Raw genomic sequence first — 21,393 nt, 5'->3', positions numbered from 1 at the left:
ATTATTCTGATAAAGACCGAGAATTTACATTAAGCGTGTATAATAGCAAGTTTTGTAAAATACTGGGGCTGGCTATAAGCTTACTGCTTAAAGTGGTAGCATGCAGGATATGGGCAATGTCAGTGGTGTAACAACAGGGGGCACGCCCCCCCCCCTCCCTTCGTCTGCCCCCCTCCCTAAAAAAAAACGGGGAAAGGGGAAAATGAGAGAGAAAGGAAGAGAAACGTAGTGAGAAAGAAGAAAATATTATATTATATATATTATGTTATATAAGAAATATTTTTTTCATAATTTTATATAAAACATAATTTGCCTAGGGCCTATCTGTTCATCGTCCCTGGTGCTCACATTGTCTGTGAGATATATAATTCTGTTGTACTAGAACATCCCATTTTCAAGTCATATATTCCCTTGCAGGCGAGTTATGTAGTGACATATGCTTCTTTTTCATTACTACTTAAAGCCTTGCCACCTTCAACGTCTGAACATAAAACATTTCCAGTCCGTGCTTACGTTCGCATTATTGGATTGGTGAGATGTCTGCTCTTTATATGAATTCCTAAAATCAGTCGTTAAAAGTCCCTTTTTCTGATCTGAATATAAAAAAATATCAGCTCGCACTTCGCGCTCGTATCATTTGGTTAGTGAAATACGTATGGTCTTGGTGAATTCCTTCAAACAAGCCTTAAAATGCCCCTCTTCAGGTCTGAATTGCCTAAATTTTCAGCTCGCGCTTCGCACTCGCAATATTAAGTGAGATGCGTATTTATATGTTAATCATGAATACAATGACTACAAAAAAGTGTTTCATGTGTTAAGATGTAATTCCAACAAAATCAGTAAGCACTTGGCACTCGCATTAAATGACTTTGCTGAGATATGTATATTAATGGATTCATAAAAATAATGTTCCTGATTTGGGTCAATGTCATGCAGCTCGCGCTTCGCGGCGCTCGTATTGTTTGTTTAGCGAGAAAGCGAGAAATGTTTTTAATATTCCTTTTTAGGTCTAAATATCAAAATGTTCAGCTCACGCTTTGCGCTCGCATTACTTGATCAATGAGATACATATCCGTTTAATGGCGCAGTCCTTAAAATGTCTCTATTTGGTCAGTATACTTGGCAATTAAGCGCACTTCACGCGCCTACTATTGTATAAGTTACTCAAAAATTTTGCTGGTGCCCCCCCCCCTATGCCGTGACCCACGGTACGCCACTGGGCAGTGTGTGAATACAGGAGTGATTTCTTTTGAAGAAGATGAACGCATTATAAAGCATATAATAACTTTTATGAGCGATAGTATTTAATCTATCCCTCTGGATGCCAACATGAAAATATTGTGAATGTGACCATGGGCGTCGGCGCAAAGGATCATCTTTTTTTTTTGGGGGGGGGGAATTCAATTCAATTCAATTCAATCTTTATTTCGCAAAATAGGATAAAAATACAAAGAAACATCAAATAATGTGATTAGATAATATAATACATTGCGTGGCTTTCCATGAAGGTTATCAGAAACCTGTAAGGCTGGATCGCCAAAACATAGTAAAAAGACAACAATATTAATGAAAAAGAAAAACCAGAATATCATATCATTGTAGTGAATACAATGTAGGAAAAGGGACAGAGAAAACAACAAAAAATACAAAAAGACACGAATCAAAGGGGGGGGGGGTAGATAGGGTACAAGTAGTGCATTGATATCAACTGCGAAAATTAATAATCATTCACTAGAAATTTTTTGTACTGTTTTCTAAAGGAAGATATAAATTGTGAATTAGATATTATTTGGGGAATCTCATTCCATTGTTTGGGACCTACATAACTTAATGATTTAGCTTCGTGACAAGACTTGATAGACCATAGATGAAATTTATTGGAAGAACGGGTATTATGGTTATGAATTTGATTATTATATTGAAAAAGATCTGAAAAAGGAGTGGGTAACAACCTCTTCTTGTACTTATACATAAATATTGCGATTTCTTGTTTATTGATATCATATATATTAAGTAAAGACAATTTCTTAAATAAAGGTGCGGATGGTGCTAGGTAATGGGAATTAGTAATTATTCTTAAACATTTCTTTTGAATTTTGTATATTGAGTACAATTCATATGAGGTTACATTGGTAGACCAGACAATATTGCAATATTTTAAATAAGGGAAAATTAAGGAATGGTATAGAGTTATCAGATTTTTATGAAGCAAACTATGCTTAAGTTTATAAAGTAAACCAGTATTCCTACTTATCTTATGTAATACATTTATCATATGGTACTTAAAACTCAAAAGATTATCCAATGTGACACCTAAAAAGTTAATGGAATTACTTAATTCGATACGTTTATTGTCGATATAAATGTGAATACGATCGTTGTCAATTGAATTATTATTATTAGATTTGTCAGTATGGGTTCGTGTTAAAGATTTATTTTTTTGAAAATAGATGCATCTAGTTTTATTTATATTCAGGGACAACTTATTTGCTTTTAACCAGTCGGAAACATTTTGGAGTTCATTGTTCAGGATGTGGATGGTATTATTTAAATCTTTAGAAGAATAAAAAATACTTGTGTCATCAGCAAATTGATAAAAGGTTAACAAATTAGATGATTTACAAAGGTCGTTTATATATAAAAGAAATAACAAGGGGCCTAAAATTGATCCTTGCGGTACCCCAACGGAAACATTTAATGAAGAAGATAAGACACCGTGGACAAATGTATGTTGAACCCTATTTAAAAGATAATCCCTAAACCAGTCTAACGCGATCCCTCGAATTCCATATTGATTAAGTTTAAATAAAAGTAATGAGTGGTCCATAGAATCGAAAGCTTTAGATAGATCTAAGAAAACTCCAATTATGTGTTCGTCAGCAATAAATGAATCCATTATTTTTTGTTTAACTTTTAAAAGAACATGCTCACAGGAAAAAGTGGGTCGAAATCCGTATTGAGAATCACTTAAGATATCATTACTGTTTAAAAACTTATGTAATCGATTATATACTATTCGTTCAAGCAATTTAGAGAAACATGGTAAGAGGGATATTGGTCTATAATTTACAAATTTATCGGGGTCATCTTTCTTAAAAACGGGAATTACTTTAGATTCTTTGAGTTTTGAAGGTACTTTCCCAGTTACAAAAGACAGATTAAATACATGAGTTAAAGGCAAGGCAATGGCATAAATGACACGCTTAACAACTTTACAATTTACGTTATCAATTCCACAACTTGCACTACTTTTAAGGCATTTACAAATATTAATCAATTCATTTATATGTACAGGTGATAAAAATAAGGAACCAACCACATTTGTTCGACAATAAAAATGAGAAGAATGAATAGATTGTGGGACCATATCACTAATATTTTTTCCAATATTTACAAAATACTCATTGAATGCATCAGATATTTCAGTTGGTTGAGAATATATTTTTTGATCACATCTAAACACTTTGGGGATTAGATTTTTCTTCTTACCTAATAACTCATTAATAGTTTTCCATGTCTTTTTTATACTACTCTGATTCATATATAATATTTTTTTGTAATATTCTTGACGAGATATACGAATGATATTAATAAGTTTGTTTCTGATTTTTTTTAATTTTCTCTCGTTACTGGCAAGTTTAGTTTGGCAAAATATTTTGAAACATTTATTCTTTTTTCTAATAAATCTTAGAATTTTGTTGGTAACCCACGGTCTTAAATAGATGTCTCCCATAAACAAAAGATAATTTGATCAAAATCGGGTAAAAAAAAAGGAATTTTAAAGATACGCATTATTCCGACGAAACATTTCTGTAGGCATATCATCATTAATTATTCGTTAGGTGGGCTGATGATGTCATATCCCCACTTGTTCTTTTGTATTAGGTTTATTCAAAATTTCTTCCAAGAACTACTAAAACAGTTGGATTGGCAACTGATTAAGTGCATTTGTTATTTATTTATTTATCATTACACCCGTATGAAAAAATAAAACATTTATGATTTCATGTAATAACATAAGAAAAAATGAAAGTGGGGATGTGACATCATCAGCCCATCATCTAATATCTCAGTCGGAAGAGTGGGGTTTTCGGATTCCGGTGACCCGGGTTCGATTCTCAAGTTATATGCGCTAGTGCCCTTTGGTAAGGCATTTATCCTCATTACCAGGTCCCTCGGAGATGACCTTAAGCAGTTAGTCCCCTGGTTGCTTGCTCACAGGCATTCATGCTTTCTTAGCAGTCAAGTAAAAAAAACCCCTCTGTATGAATATTCATGACGATGTGCATTTAACCGTTTTTACAAAATATTTATATAAACTTTAAAATTCAATAACTTCGTTATTTATTATCTGATTTTGATGAAATTTTCAGCATTTTGCGCTGTGAATTTAACTCAATCTATATTATTTAGATAAAAATATTTTCAGCCTGGACCATCCCTTTAAGCTCCTCTACGAGCGACCTGATGATGATGATAAATGCCTGAGCAAAGGAGCACCCGGGCTAGCACACCAAGTGGGAATCGAACCCCGGACACTGGAATTCCAAACCCCTGCTCTACCCACTGAGGTATCACGCCTCCTCTATTCATAATAAATTATTAATGAATAATCATTCATGATAAATTAAAGGTCAAGTCCACCCCAGAAATATGTTGTCTTGAATAAATAGAGAAAAATCAAACTAGCCCGGCTAACGCTGAAAATTTCATCAGAATCGGATGTAAATAAGAAAGTTATGACAAATTTTCGCTTATTTTTCACAAAACAGTGATATGCACAACTCAGTGACATGCAAAATCCAGTCGATTGACGTCCCTCGCTCACAATTTCTTTTATTTTTTTTATTGTTTGAATTATACATTATTTCATTTTTACAGACTTATTGTATTATACAATGTTAATTTCACTTATTCAGGGAGGAATAAATCGCTATTTCACTTGACAATGAGGAGAAATTAAAATATTTCATATTTTATATATTAAAATACAAAAGAAACAGTGAGTGGATGACGTCATCAGTCTCCTCTTTTGCATACTGACATGGGTCCCGTAACACAAAGGTAAGCAATAAATTGTACACTTGATTTTCACGATTGATTGTAAATTGTAGTCGATCTAGAAAAATGTTCTACGATCATTGCTAAGTTTTTTCCTACGGGCTCTATAGGATGTGCATATAACTATTTTGTGAAATTAAGCAACTTTAAAATGCCATAACTTTTTTATTTTACATCCGATTTTGATGAAATTTTCTGTGTTATGCTTGTTGAATTGTTCTATTTTTATTCAAATTACCTTTTTGTTGAGGTGGACTTGTCCTTTAAAAAATAACATAGGACCTATTACTATTACTATTCTGCTCTTGATTCGACTTTTTATCATTCTGGTTTAGCGGGATAGGTACATATCCTGTTCATGATTACACAAAAATGGTGAATATAAGCAATATACCAATTTCCAGAAGAAGAAGAAGAAAGAGGGGGGGGGGGGGGTAGACAAGGAGAGAAGAAGCAGCCCTTCCCCTGTTCTGCTGCCACTGAAACATTGAACTAAAAGAAAAAGATCTGCATGCCTCCTTTTCACAATTTATATAAATGATTTATGTATAGATCATCCAAAATCTTGTCCCTTATCATGTTTGAAGATGATTCGACCTTATTTTTTTCTCATCAGAATCCACAAATTTTAGTTGATATGTTATCAATTCATTCTGAACTTATTAAAGTTAATGAATGGATAAGAGCCAATCGATTGAACTTTATCTAAATGTTATTCAGTAATTCCATAATACACAAGTTACCGATGACTGGGCGCTGTGGTGTGCGCCTGTAATTCAGCTATGTGGGGAAGTTACAAATTGATGCAGATGTTCGAGGTTCGAGCACTAGTCACGTCAGGCTTTCGGATGGTGACGTTAAAGGTCGATCCCAGACGTAAATATTCATATCCGATTGATACACGTCTGACAAAACTCAAACACACACTCACACAATATGTTTGATAATAATTAGAAATAGTATAACGTACACCAAATGTCTTGGAATAACAGTTCACAGTAAACTTTCTTGGAAAAATAAATATATCCCAAATAATTTTACGAAGTATAGGTATTTTTAATAGGCTAAAATTTTGCATTCCCTCCACATCATTAATCATGCTTTACTCATCCTTAATCTTGCCTTATCTAAACTACGGAATTCTTATTTGGGGTAATACCCATCAATATCTATTAGATAAATTTTACTTTTGCGAAAGAAAGCACTTCGTATTATTTATAGTACAGCTTAATTCATTCTCAGCATACGGACCCACTTTTTCTAGAAAGTAATCTGTTGAAAGTCAAAGACCTGTATTTACTACACTGAGTTATGATAATAATATATATATATATATATATATATATATATATTAATAATATATAATATTATATATATATATATTAATAATATATAATATTATATATATATATATATATGTATAGACGTAAATAACTATTTACATCTGTACATAGAACATGACGCGCTGCAATACACGTTGTGCAAAGGGCCTTCCTTTGTTAATACATATATATATATATATATATATATATATATATACATAGGTATATATCGTCGACTATATTTTCTTCATTTTCAAGGGGGATCCAAACTTTACAAGCTTTGCTTTTTAGTGGACCCCCTCATTATTTCCAAATGCTCTTATACTGGGTTTACGAAGTAAGAATGCTCGTCTGTAAAATTGTATTTGATTAGTATTACTTTATATTACTTTGTATTTTGTTTTGAGTGGAAATAGAATGAAGAATTGAATTGAAGTTGAATAAATGTTCATATATTTCTGAAAGATCACTGATGTCTAGACGTTGGAGCAATATTTAACTCAATATTCTCATTCAGTCGAGCATGGGTGATGGCCCGCGGGGGTGCAGAGGCACCATTTAGAATGGAACATAAAATCAGGAACTGGGGGGGATTTCTCCCAGCTCCCATTTTCCTTGTTGCAGCCACATCGGGGCTAGTGATATCGATGATCATTTTATCTATGATATGAAAACAAAAAAGTTTGAAAAAAAAACTTTTGATCAAAATGATCAATTAGAAGACAATTTTCCAATGTATAGCGCCATCTGAATATATACTGCCCACAATGCACCACGCCCCTAAATGAATGAGTCAATCATCAACACAGGTTTTCCGGACGACGATCAGCAATTTCTTATTTGCCATCGAAATACAGCTTTTTCAACCTTGGAATTTCTTCTATGTTGGAATACTGAAAATCTACTAAGCCACCATGAGCTGGGGGACAGATCTGTGGGTAAGTAGCAGTGAAATTTTATGGAAAATATTGCGATGAGCTTTGCCGATAGGCGATTACTAACGTAACGAAAAAGTCTTCCGTTCGTTCCGTGCCGTGGCCGTACGGTACGGTACTAAATTTCGTTTACGACTTTCGTTATTAACGAGTGTGGAACTGTGAGGCTGTGACTGTGAGTGTGAGCGAAGTCAGGACTGAAAGACTGTGTCTGTGTGGTGTAGTCGATCCAGACTCTAGAGGCAGAGCTAGTGAACGTGTAGGCCTAATTATAACCTTGTTCATTGAATGAGTGGCCTTATTGAAATTTTGTATAATTGTGAGAATATGATTTGAATAGACCGGGGTCATGGGGGTAGCTGACGCTGAGCTGTAATTAGTAGAGGGTGAAATCGGTCTGTTTCTCTTGATTTTATTTATCTATGAACCTTCCTATGGCTATGCGTAATCATAATGCATATGAAGGGGTTAAAAATATGTTAGTATAAATATCGAAAATGAGAGGTTTTTTACCAGACCGATCTCGTGTAGATCCCTCAGTCCATTCGTAAATACGGCAAATACAAGTCATTAGGCTTGAACCGCTTCTCGTTGAGTACAGTCCTCTTTACAGAGTATACATGTAGTCGTACTTGGCTGAGGCCGCAATCACAAAAACACATGACATTTGGTGCAGATGAACAAGACTAAACTAAACTATAGTGCTTCGTTATGACGTACGTGTAACTTTGATAAGTGATGTGACAAAATGCCGTTTGGAGAACAATTTATAGATAAGAATTATTATTTAACAAATAATAATATTTTAAACTTGATTATTACTAATTATTATAATCAAGTTTCAAATTTTGTTATTTGTTTTAAATAATGATTTATAAGAATTTGAAATGAATTCATGAATAATCTTAATACTCAATGCAATGCAGTGTGCAGCATAGAGTGCATTGATACTACTGATGTCACGTAATAAAGAGCTAAATGCAAGTCATATTTGTATGATCAATATAATTAGTGCAAACTGTATTTTTACTGCTTGTGATAAGATTTGCCCAATCACTTTTCTTTTTTTATAGGAAAATACATATAGGCCTGTATAATATATTAACTACTAGTATATTAGATCTATAGCTTTATTTTATGGACTACCAGATACTTGAATTGCACAAGTTCATCTGCTTTTGAATGTCTCTGTTAATCCATTATTGTGCCATCCAAATATAAATATTGTCAAAGTTGGAATAAAGATTTATTGACAAATTGAAATTGGAAGTCTTCTATTGTTTTCTGTTCCTTTTAGTACAGGTGTAATTCAAATCAGGTGGACCAAAACAATAAATAAAGAAGAGATTGATTGGATATTGCTGGTAGCCGGGCAGGGCTGGAACTCGGAACTGGGCGAGTTGGGGGTTTTCCAATGGGTCAAGCCAGTCCGGGTTGAGAGCTAAAACAACAGAGATTGGAAGCTGTAATAAGTCCTTGAAAAATACCAAATAAACAGCGTAGGGACAGTGATTTTCCGCGATCGCGGAAAACGGACGGAATTCACGGAAAGGGCCTTTTGAAACGGAAAGTAGCATTTCAAACGGAAAATAAGTATTTTCCCTCAAAATACACAGAATAGGAACACAAATTACTTCAAAAATCACAACAAAATGAGAATATTAAATGGCCACAAAACCCCAGAAAACACGATCTCCCTTCGCTACAATCATGATAATTCACACATCGTGAATGCACTCGCCATCAGCACACTCGATTGTACCCCGCGCCCGTACCCGGCCGGCCGGGTTGGGCTTCACTGCACTGTACACATATCATATCGTTCCAACTACACGGTCGTGTTTTGCTGCCCTCTACGTTTGAAGATGTAACAGCACGATATCGTGGTCTTAAAATCCGAGATAGCGGATTGGCAAACGTCGTTGACTGACGATAACGATGTCAAAAACACCCCAAAATTATCGATGAAATATCATTTCACCGTGAAATAATGCTAACAATGTGAAAGGTGAGGATGTATGCATAATAAATATCTTTGTGAAAATATTATATACACCCGCATAGATCCGATTGTAACGGATTCTATTGTGTTGTTGGTACAGTAGCAGATACAATTTTGACCAGTGCGAGTGTAGATCTACGTGTAATTTTGCTATTCAATGTGGAAACGGAATTGTCACTTTTCCGTGTGTACAAAGTCTATGGGGAAACGGAATTTCCGTTTTCTGACATGCTGAAACGGAATTTGAGATTTTCTGAAACGGAAAAGGCAATTTTTTGAAACGGAAAATCACTGTCCCTAACAGCGATATAATGTTACTTCCATGCATGAACTGAGCTCATATTTACTCCCAAATAATCTAACTTAATCGATCCTTAACATGAATTTCAGCCCCATCGCGCACAGGATACAACCTATTTTGGCTCTGATTGCGACATCTCCGAATTCTTTTTCAAATTTCACCAAATTAACGTAGAGGGCAGCAACACAGTTTGTTGACTCTGTGTTTGCTGGTTGTAATAGCTAATTTCAGCACATATCCAAAGGAATATATGGGGGAGTGAGACCCTAAATCTGAGAATTTGAACGAGGAAATCAAAATCAAAGCCGAAATGAAGCTGTTCCTGATGCTCAATAAGGTTGAAACTCAGGTTTAGATCGTTGCTTGGGAATTGATTCGGGCAAAAATTTAGGTTAAAATCAGTTCGCTGACATCGCGGGGTACGAAAGTGCACATGGGGCTAGCGTGCACTGAGTGGGGCCAGGCTTCTATTGGGGATGCAGTGGCGTGTGGTGGCTCCGAGTTCTCGCCTGATCCAGGACCTGGAATTTTTATTTGCTAAACCTTCCGGTCCTGGTTCAAGCTGGGTTTACCTTCTGGGCACCAACATTATGATTGAAAGTGGAAAAGAGAAAGAGAAGTAGAGAAGAGAAAATACATTCCCACTGAAGATAAAGGTAACGTTTGTTATAAAAAGTGACAGCAATGCATCTACAGGCTCTGCATTAAAAGCATAAAATTTTTCTAAAAGTATAATTTGATTATGCCCCAAAAAAGTACATGTACATGTATTCCGAACTTGCTCTTAAACCATGTCATTACAAAAAATAACTTGTCATTGGTGTTTGGCTTTATGAACCAGCTGGGGCCCATTTCAAAAAACTTTTTAAAACAACAATTTGCAATAACAGTTATAAAATTACTGAAATCATTCAATTTAATTGGCTGATAGTAAACTTTTTATAGGAGTCAGGCATTTTTAGAGTGTTTATGAAACCGTACCCAGATTCTGGATGGAGATGTGGAGGGGAGATAAAAGTGATATGATTGGAACTTGAGATTATGAGCTCTTGTTTGATTGATGAGCCAACAGCTTGAACTGTAATCTAGTAATGATTGCATTCCTCTGCATATGGTTTGATAAGTGAAATCTGCTCTCCAGTTAAAGTGAAGAATCTATTTCAGGTCAAGTGTAATTCCTACATCTCTGTAGCCTACATGTACCTATATTACATATGTATATGTCTGCCTGTATTCCCCCCACTTTTTATCCATTCTCATTCCTCATATAAATTCTTAATGTCATTTGAAGATTCAAATTGAAATAATTTGATGGTGTTCACCATCTTGAAATTTGAACATTTTTTTTCTGTTCTGAGCGTTGCAGTTGATATGATTCTTTCCTCCTGTCCATGAGGGCTTGATGGGAGGAGGCTGAGGTTGATGACTTTCCATCCATATCCAGTTTGGAATTACTTACAATAGTACAAGACAAATGAATGACGACACTGTGTTCTTTGGGCAAATTTATTGGATTGGTTTAATCTTTTTATGATATAATGCACCTGTATTCCATTGTTGTAATAAAAAGTACAGGCTTTAATCATTTGATTGACCAAGTTATGATCATTATTTGCATCATGTACTCATATGTATGTAAGTTATGACTTATCAATTTTTATAGGCCTTTATCTATGCTGTATGCAGGAGACCTTCACAGATCTACAGCTCAACACTGCACTGTATCCTGTACAGCATACTGTACTTGGGATAACAAGGAAATGAATTTCCATTATTTCTGTTGCATGAAATGTCCAATATCTTCTCTTCTATTGTATGCTCTACAGGATGTTATAGAACTTTAATGTATGACACTTCCTTTGAATAGTGGTACATGTATTTGATCAGTCATTAAAGGTCAAGTCCACCTCAGAAAAATGTTGATTTGAATCAATAAAGAAAAATCAGACAAGCACAACGCTGAAAATTTCATTAAAATCGGATGTAAAATAAGAAAGTTATGACATTTCAAAGTTTCGCTTATTTTCAACAAAATAGTTATATGAACGAGCCAGTTACATCCAAATGAGAGAGTCGATGATGTCACTCACTCACTATTTCTTTTGTTTTTTATTGTTTGAATTATACAATATTTCAATTTTTACGAATTTGACGATTAGGACCTCCTTGCCTGAAGCACAAAATGTTAAAATAATGGAATTCCACGTGTTCAGGGAGGAATGAATCTTCATTTCACATGACAATGACAAGAAAATAAAAATGTTTCATATTTCATTTAATAAAATACAAAAGAAATAGTGAGTGAGTGATGTCATCAACTCTCTCATTTGGATGAAACTGGCTCGTTCATATAAATATTTTGTTGAAAATAAGCAAAACTTTAAAATGCCATAACTTTCTTATTTTACATCCGATTTTGATGAAATTTTCAGTGTTATGCTTGTTGAATTTTTCTCTTTTTATTCAAATCAAGTTTTTGTTGGGGTGGACTTGTCCTTTAACACTCACCCCTCGCCTTTCACCTTTCCCCTTCTCTCTCTTTGTTTCCCTCTTTCTTTCTCCACATATTATCTCTTTAGAATTCCTTCTCTTCCTCCCCCTCTCTCCTTCATGCATGTGCCATTGAAGCCTCTCTGCTCATACCCAGTTACTTGCCTAATTACAACTTGTACCCTTGGCATATCATGATACATGTAGGTATTGATCCATCAGTGTGCTGCTTCGCATAAAATCGGTTAATTTATAAGCAACCTTCACACAGTAGCTTGTTATCACATCATAGCCTTCCTGTCAGTCTGCCGATGTACTTTCCTTTCTGCATCCTGTTGTTGTTTAGGGAACGCTTCCAATGGATACAGCAGACCCTGCCCAATGCCATTGAGCTAAATTGCCTTTGCTCCTAATTGGTGGTAGATAAAGACCAACAAAACCAATATCACTTTATTTTTTGATACTTCCTATTTTATTATAATAAATGATAGTGATAGACTTACATTTGTTCAAATAAATGTATGTAACAGACATAGACCTGTTAGTAAATTTGTGTAAATTTGTGCCCCATATTGGTTCTGCCTCTTTGAATATTATTAGAAAGTACAATCAGTTTTGCTCTACATTTAATATGAATGTAGTGCAACAGCATTTCTTTACTTGTTCATTATTTCAATTTTATAATGTGACTTGTCATACATATTCTTTATTTTTGCTCTTCCTTATTAAATCCCCTTTCACAGTTGGAGGTGCAACTGCTTACGACCATTGTGATTTTGTGGAACATATACACTATGCAGTATTGTGACCAAATGATCGCAAACGATCACATTCGCAATTATGAAAGCCCACTGTTCATTATTTCAATTTTATAATGTGACTTGTCATACATATTCTTTATTTTTGCTCTTCCTTATTAAATCCCCTTTCACAGTTGGAGGTGCAACTGCTTCCGACCATTGTGATTTTGTGGAACATATATTGTGACCAAATGATCGCAAACGATCACATTCGCAATTATGAAAGCCGACTTTAACTTGCATTGTATAAATACAGGACAAATACAGTATTTGTACATGTGAGTAATTTTCTGAGACATTGTGTTCCTGAAATTGCTTGGACACGTGTTCAGCAGTAAAGAGATTCCCCCCTTTCTTATTACTTATCCAACAATATCCAAGTGATGACTAATTATCACTTGACATTTATGGAAACAAGAAATGCCAAGCCATGAGCAGCTGCTATTGAAGCGACGATGCTCGGCTACAAGTCTTGCTTGCTGTTTTTGTCATCACAAAATGAGTAGCTGTACCTCTTGGATATAATAGGCATAGAGCATACTGATCCTTCGCATTTACCAATAAAGACAAAAGCCTATGCAGTACATGTATGCTGCTGGTTTTCATCCAGACTGGGACTATTACATGTCCTGCCGTAGGCCTACATGTAGACCTACATGTACATGTACAGGCTGGCTATCACAAAGACAAAAGGCACAAGATTGTTGCATTATGAAGACTAAATTCTATCGAGCCCATTGAAAATGTGATTTTTTTAAGCACTAATATTTTGTTTTGCAAACTTTGTGATGGTACACTACTACACTGTACTGGGTATCTAATTTGGATGAATTTTGAGCATGGAAATAACACGTACTGTACATGTAGTTCAGTGTCCCTGATCACGTCTTTCTGTAATTTCAGTTGATATACATTCAGTGTCCTGTTACATAAAGACTTGTTACAATAATAAATGCAAAATTTCTATAACGAATTTACGATCAGCCAATCAGATTGAAGGATTTCAGTAGCTTTTAACTGTTATTGCAAAATATAACAACTCTTATGAAATGGGTCCCATATGTATTACATGTATCCTCCAAAAATCAGGGGGAGTAGTTACTGATTTCAACCGTCCACACTCTTTGTGTATTGGTACAGTGAAAATTAGGTATTGGATATTGATGATTTGTCCTGATCAATTGCACACTGGTCAAAAAGAGGTGTTTCTCTCCCAAATTTCGTTTGCCTCCTTGGGTGTGGTGGGAGGGAATCCTCCGTTCAGAGAAAAGTGTGAACTCAGGGTCTGTCTCATCTCGCTTCATGCACAGGACCATTTCCCATCCAAGCTGATGGTTCATTTTCTCCACCCTTAGCTGCAACATTCCTGGTCCCATCTATGCCCTTGTATGTCATTCTAAAATACAAAACAATTCCAGACCAACAGAACTATGGGAGGCTCTCCCAATTGCATGTTGCTCTCAACCTTAGGACTGAGATCATGAAGTATCATCATGTGTACCTGAAGTGCAAGGTAACCACCCTCATTGAGATTGTCAATGAGATTCATTTGAAGAGCAGCATACAAAATTTCTTTGGTCGATGATGATTCGTTCTGGGTCAACATGTATTCAGAATACATGTATTTTCCTGTAAAATCCAAAACCACTGAAGCATGATTTCTAATGGCCAAACCTTTGTGATCATGTAGCTCTTTTAAACCTATCAAATCAGGGAATAATTTTCCTGGTACACATTAAGTCTTTTGTATCTATATTTTTACATAGGACTGTGCATTACTTTAGTTGAGAGCTTTTCTCTTATGACCAAAAATGCTATTCAATTTGTAAAACAAAATTATTCCCTTCGAATTGTGAAATAGTAAATATATATTAAAAGCAGTCATGAAATGTTAATGTATATTCTACAGTGGGCCTATCCCTTTACGAGTGAAGGACAGGGATCCCTTAATGCATAGTTTTACCATGGACCTACTAGTAGGTCCATGGTTTTACACATGCACTGTGTTCTGCCAGATACTGTCTGTGTAGGCTTGTTCTGCGAAGTACATACATTTGTATATATACATGTATGTACATGTAACCTTCCTATAGTGTACATCAGTTAGTCCTATTATCCTTGTACATGTACATGTAGTTGTGCACATGGGGAATGCTATTTGTACCTGGTCTTCCTCTTCCTTTTCATTATGTGTAAGAGGAAGTTAACCAAAGTTCTTGTTCCACGTTTTGTATAAATGCCTACACATGTTCAAAGGTTAGATATCTACAGAGAGCTTCATTGTACGTGTACATTGTATTATTGCTTTAGAGTCTGCTTCTGAAAGTACTGGACATGTGATGTATTGTACATTATTAAACCAGTTCCAGTTATCCTTCACCGAGGCCTGATATTATTACATGTAGCAAAAGTTGAAAAGGAAGTTGAAAAAGCACAGCTGCCAAGTAGTACTGATTTTCAGTATTAAGTACTGAAAAGTGAGAAGAATACGTAAAATACTGATTTCTAAAGTTTCTGTTGTATGTGTGGTCCTGTGGTATTTTTTTGAAAATATTGATTTCCTCACAGAAATACTGATTTTCAGCTTCAAAAATACTGAAATGTTCCTTTTCAGGTTGGCAGCTCTGAAAAAAGTTGTTTTTGAGTTAATTACTATATGTGAAAAAGTTAATTTTTCAGCATCCTTTATCCCAAATGCAGAAATGTTCAGTATCCTTGTGGTTTTAGGAAAAAAAGATAAAAATGCAGTCACAGCCCCCCCCCCATCTCAGAATTTGTTATAGATCATGGCATTGGCATGAAGTCTCCACAGCAGTCCATGAATTTTGTCACCATGTGTATAAAAAAAAAAACAAATCATGATCTCCAAATAAGGATCCTGCATCTACTCACCTTTTTTTATTGCAGCTGCTTTTTGTTACTTCAGACAGGGCACCATATTTTGGTTCAAAATATTATATACAGAGCACCGGATGGATAAAATGATTGATGGTCTTATTCCAGTATGTAGTGAGTACCATTATACAGTCAAAAATCTATATAGCTCTCTCAGAAGAGGAATCTCAAGTATGTTATGTATGATGGAATGAGTATGCCATACTATACCCCCAGACTGCCCCCATTGCGTTACATTAGATTAATTGAAAACTCATTCTGTTTGTTTATGATGGTTGACTGGATGCCAGTTTGGAGCTGTTTGACAACATCAACTAGAACAAAAAGAATGTAACAACAACAACAAACAAAAACTAATACCAAAGACAAGCTATAGTGCATTCACCCTAGGCCTACATCTACATTGTACATGTATCACTGATTTGGTAAATAATACCTTTTTACAATTAAAGGCACATTTTTTTTAAACTTATGTATGCCTTCATAAAACAATTTTCAGGTTAATTGTATTATCATAAATTGTATCATATTAGTCCTTTTTTACATTGTAGAATTTGAAACTTAAAAATACTGTATTAAAAGTGGATCATTGCAAAGACATTATTGTCCTGTGTGAATTAAATGAAATGATGAAAACAGCCATGCTTGCTTGTTTTAGAATTCATACATGTACATCATATTTTGCTCCTTAATCCTGTATGCAAAATGATAGGCTCTTGCAAATTGTTGCAATATTGTTTCATGGTTCAGGACTTTTGGCAATCCCTTGGAAATGAGGGAATTTTAATAATCAATATCTTCTCCCAGTATGCCATATACTCAGGGATGGGGGGGGGGTGGAACATGTAGGAAATTCTAAATACTTTTGGGAAAGTATAGGGAATATGAAGTTTCTAGTAGTAAAATGTAATTATACATTGAACATGTCCAATGTTTAGAATCCCTCCATGTATTTCTCCTTGGAAGCTGACATTGTCATAGATTTTGTATTTGTAACCACATGTACGGTAGGCCAAACCTAAGCATGAACAAATCTTTGATTTTGCACAAATGCTCTAGGGCCATCTGCACCAGCCAGAGTTTTCAAATTAGCGCGCTATTTCTGATCCGGCAAGTTATCCCGATCTGAACAATCTCAAGATTATTTGGACTGGAGACACAATTATCGTGCTAGTTCGTAGGATTAATCTCAAAATTGCAATCCCAAGTCAACTTGGGATTATTTGCAAAATAGTGTGTTATTTTACGAATTATTCTGCTAATTTGCAGGTGCAGACGCACTCGGGATTATTTATTCACGGCGTCGGACCATAATACATTGATGCCTCGCTTGAGCAGGAATTGCTCTTCTTGCGATGGTAGACAGTCAGACCGCAGCTCGCGCGATAATGAGCATATTCACGAAGATTTATTCAGCGGCCCTCTAGCGGTCTCCGAAGGAAAACGTGCGATCAATTTGGCTTGATTTTCCCAGTGATTTGGAGGGGCTGGAGTTATAGCTCTGTACTGGTCGCTAACTTCAGTTTACGTCGAAACGAATTGTGGTAAGTTATTCTCAAGGCCTTCATCTACATTTTGATATATAATTTTTCATATTTCGACATTTTCAACCTACCATTTTTACCTGTTTAATTGATGCTTATTTTAGTAATATTTTAACTACGATTTTGTAGTCGGAATTTCACTTTTGGTTCCTGACTTTGCTACATAACCAAATTGTTTCGATCGGGGTTTTTTATAAAGAAGAAAAGTCACTGTTCAAAATATGTCAGAACCAATTTGACGCAAACTCACCTTATATTTTTGTTTTAGAGAAAATGATACCCTAAAAATCAAGAAATTTACGTTTTACCCGGAAGTAACCTTCGCGTTCACTCTACGATGGCGCGAAATAATGCTAAAATTGCGTTCGTCGCGGGTTGGTAGGATTTCGTCTTTGGTCCCATACGTTGAAACTTCTGTAATGATGACAGATGGCTCGCATTATTTATGTGACTGTGGACGGTGGACCTGTTTTTATTTGTAATTAAGACTTAATATAAACGAAGCTCAATAAGTAGATGTCTTCTAAAATTTATTTAATGATTATCAGGTTTCCGGATTCCATCAAGTTTTTATAGATTGAGATATTTCTTGATTTAGGCCTATGTTTAAAAAAAGTTAACCTTTTTCTTAATTAGGCCTAGTCGAAGTTGAGTCCCATGATGATTTTTGACACAGGCTGCGGTTAAGAATGAAATGATGATTATTTTAGACAGTCTACTCTATAGAAAATAAACAATTTAAAGTCAACTAAAAAGTTTGGTACAACCGTACTCAGTAGTATTTATAAACCATTTTGTTCAAATAAAAAAATGTGGCTGTCGCAGCGCAGACAGTACAGTACTACGTGTAAATAGTCTCTCTTTGTATCATACATGTACTTTGAATGATTATTTAGTAATTTAGACTATCTCTTTTTTTTGTCTCTTCTACACTCAGATCTGCACACTTGCTGACTCTGGTCCCTGCTCGCTACTTCATTCTGGGAGATGATCCATCATGTACTGGTCGGACTGATTTGGACAAAGCCATTTTTCGTTTGCAAATTTTGAAGTGATAATGATACAACAGAAAATTGATCTTTATCGATATTGGAAACAAGAAAATTCGAGCACAGTTTTGGAGAGGACTAAGAATACTGACTTTGACAGGAATACAGCTTGACAAAAATAAGAATACACAATTTAAAACCAAAGAACAGTTTTAATGTTACTAATGGTGCATTGCAAGAAACTTTCTACTCATTCACACATTCCAAAATCAAGGGTAAGTCCTTTGCTTAAACACAAACATGTAGTTGATTTGCAATTGAACATAAGTTTCTTGCAATGCCCCATAATTATATTTTGTTCTCAAGCAACTCTGTTAATGTTATCCAATGTGCTGAAGGTTAAGTGTTTATGTATGTTCACAATTTTTTTCTCAAAAGTTATAATATATTTGTCCTTTTAAACGGTATTCGAATGTGGTTACGCTTTGTTTTTGTTTTCCACAGTAATTATTGCATGTGTGGAGTGAACAGAAGGGAAATATTTGTTGCGAAGCACTGTGTGAATGTTGTGTGATCATGGAGCTATGGTGTGATGTTATTATGATTAATTCATCATTTTTGTTGTAAGACTGTAAACCTGGTGGATGTGAGGGAGTGGCCTGGATGAAAGGAAAGTGAACATGCGTCCAATTACTGATTTGCACACTTTAAGACAATTTTGTTCGTGGATAAATATTAATGTGCATTCCCTACATTCCATGTAAAGGAGAGGTCCACCCCAACAAAAAAGTAATTTGAATTTAAAGAAAGATAAAGTATTGCAGAAAATTTAATAAACATTATGATTCAAAATTTAAAAAATTATAATTTTGACATTTAGAAATTTGCCTAATTTCATTAAACAATTATATGCTCATCTTGGTCAAGGTGCAAATTACAGAACTGATTATGTCACACACACTCTAATTTCTTGTGTATTTTTTTGTTTGATACCTGTTCATGACATGTATGTTTTATTTTGATTTTCTCATTTTCTTTGACAAATTTTGAGAGATTTTAATTCCTCCATTAACATTTGTAGTTTCCATGAATGTAATCTATTGTGACTCGAAGAGTTTTTATAACAAATTTGCTAAAATTGATATAATAAAATGCAACCAAAATTTAGAAAGTAATGTGATGTGAATGACATAATCAACTCTATTTGCATACCATTGTTTTGTGTATATAACTGTTATGTGTTAAAAAAGGGAAATTTCTCTATTCAAAGAATTTTTTGTTGATGTGCACTTGACCTTTAACTCACTTCCCTTCCCACCTCTGCCCAAATAAGTGTAATCAAGAACCTGAAAATCAGAAGTGATTAAGTAGAAGATTTATTCATAGCTCCATGATTTAATAATGCAGCCCTAAATAGAAATTCACATGAAAGTAAAAAAAAGAGAATAAAGCTGGGTAGGAACGGGGAGGAATATGATTTAAAGAAAGTCAAAATATATTCCCCCTCCCCCCACAAAAAAACAAGCACTCCGTCGATCGGAGTCGAACCAGGGTCCCTGCACGCGTCAGTCATAGTGCCTACGCAAGTCGCCACAGATCGCTTTCGTACCACTTCCGGGTTTTTAATGCTATATAAAATGTAAGTCTGTGCGCCGCTGTTGACCAATCAGAACGCGTCGGCAATTGTACTGCAATTCCAATCATTTTGCGATGGACATTGCCGTGGTTTTTTGTGGTTCCTGACTTTGCTACATCATGAAATTTCATGTTTTTTTTTAGTCGTAAAAAGGAATGTCTACGCTTTACATTGATTATAATATCAATTTGACGCAAGTGTGATTTCTATGCAAAAATACGCTCCGTTTATTCACACATATTTCTTGAAAAAATCCTTTTTTCTAAGCTAAATATCGGTCTTCAAAATACGTCAAATGTGCATTTTATTCAAATGATCAGATATTTCAAAGCCTTATCTATAAAATAAGACCAATTTTGTGAGGAATAAACGATTCTAAGAGCAAAAAACACCGATCGGAAAGTTCGTCTTCACAGCTCATTACGTATGCATAACCACGGACGGCTATGCATACCGCTGAATAAAATAGAGCACTTTCGGACGGGCTGCGGACTGACTGTAGAGACTGGGTTTCTTGAATCTCTAGGTTGATCGCGAAGAGGGCTGATCTGTGCAGCACTGCCTTCTGTGACCCACACTGTTGATGGAGATGGCATGTGATATTGAGAGCTCAGGTATCCCAGACTTGTCAGAGGGAATCAGTCAACACTTCCTTTCAGTTTGTCATATTTTGGGTTTCATTACACTTTCATGCTGTAAAGTGTAAGGATATTGGACCTCGTTCTTTATATCACAAGTAGGGTGTAGACAAGGCTCGGTGCTTGACTCTATAATCAGCAACCGTGTGACTAGTAAAAAAGAGGCAAGTCATTCAAAGTAGGGTATAAGACAAATACATACGTGTATATCAGGCGTTCCTGTCGAAAGCATAGTGGAAATTATTAATCCTTGGTTGTACTGGCAAAATAATTATATTTCTCTCCAGACTTCGCCCCTCAGGAAAAATAGTAATTGCTAGACCAACCTCAGATAATTATGTCCACTATACTTTCTCAAAGCCTGATATATTTGTTTACTGTACCGTAGAAGCAAATGTGCCAGTCCCATCACATCAGCATTGACCATGCCGATCACTGTAGGCATTGGCGGCGGAACCCAAAAAATTTAGGGGGTGTCCACCTGAAATTTTGGGATGGACACAGGTAAAAAAATGGACAAGCACCACCAAAAAAAAAAGGTCATCAACCTAAATTTTAGGGGGGGGGGACAACACACCTTTCAGGGGGGGTCCACGTGACTTTAGGGGGGGGACGCTGGAAAAAAAATTGACAAGCAAATAAAAAAAATTTTAAAAAAAGTTATCAAAAAAAAATTTAGGGGGGACTGTCCCCCCCACCTACAATTTAGGGGGGACACGTCCCCCCCGCTTCCGCCGCCTATGACTGTAGGTAATTTAGGTGTACATGTAGGCTCTATGA

The 21,393-nt window shown here is 35.4% G+C and overlaps 1 long non-coding RNA gene across 1 annotated transcript; it reads left to right on the top strand.

Moving 5' to 3' along the window:
* The first annotated feature begins 17,167 nt into the window (after positions 1–17,167).
* LOC121429284 lies at positions 17,168–18,806 on the top strand. The gene is made up of 2 exons (XR_005971886.1): positions 17,168–17,350; positions 18,288–18,806. It is a non-coding gene; the product is annotated as an uncharacterized LOC121429284 (long non-coding RNA).
* Positions 18,807–21,393: the final 2,587 nt, after the last annotated feature.

Source organism: Lytechinus variegatus, chromosome 15 (assembly GCF_018143015.1).
Source record: "Lytechinus variegatus isolate NC3 chromosome 15, Lvar_3.0, whole genome shotgun sequence".
Taxonomy (NCBI): domain Eukaryota; kingdom Metazoa; phylum Echinodermata; class Echinoidea; order Temnopleuroida; family Toxopneustidae; genus Lytechinus; species Lytechinus variegatus.
Note: the sequence above shows the minus strand (reverse complement) of the source record. Positions and strands in the feature narration are given on the sequence as shown.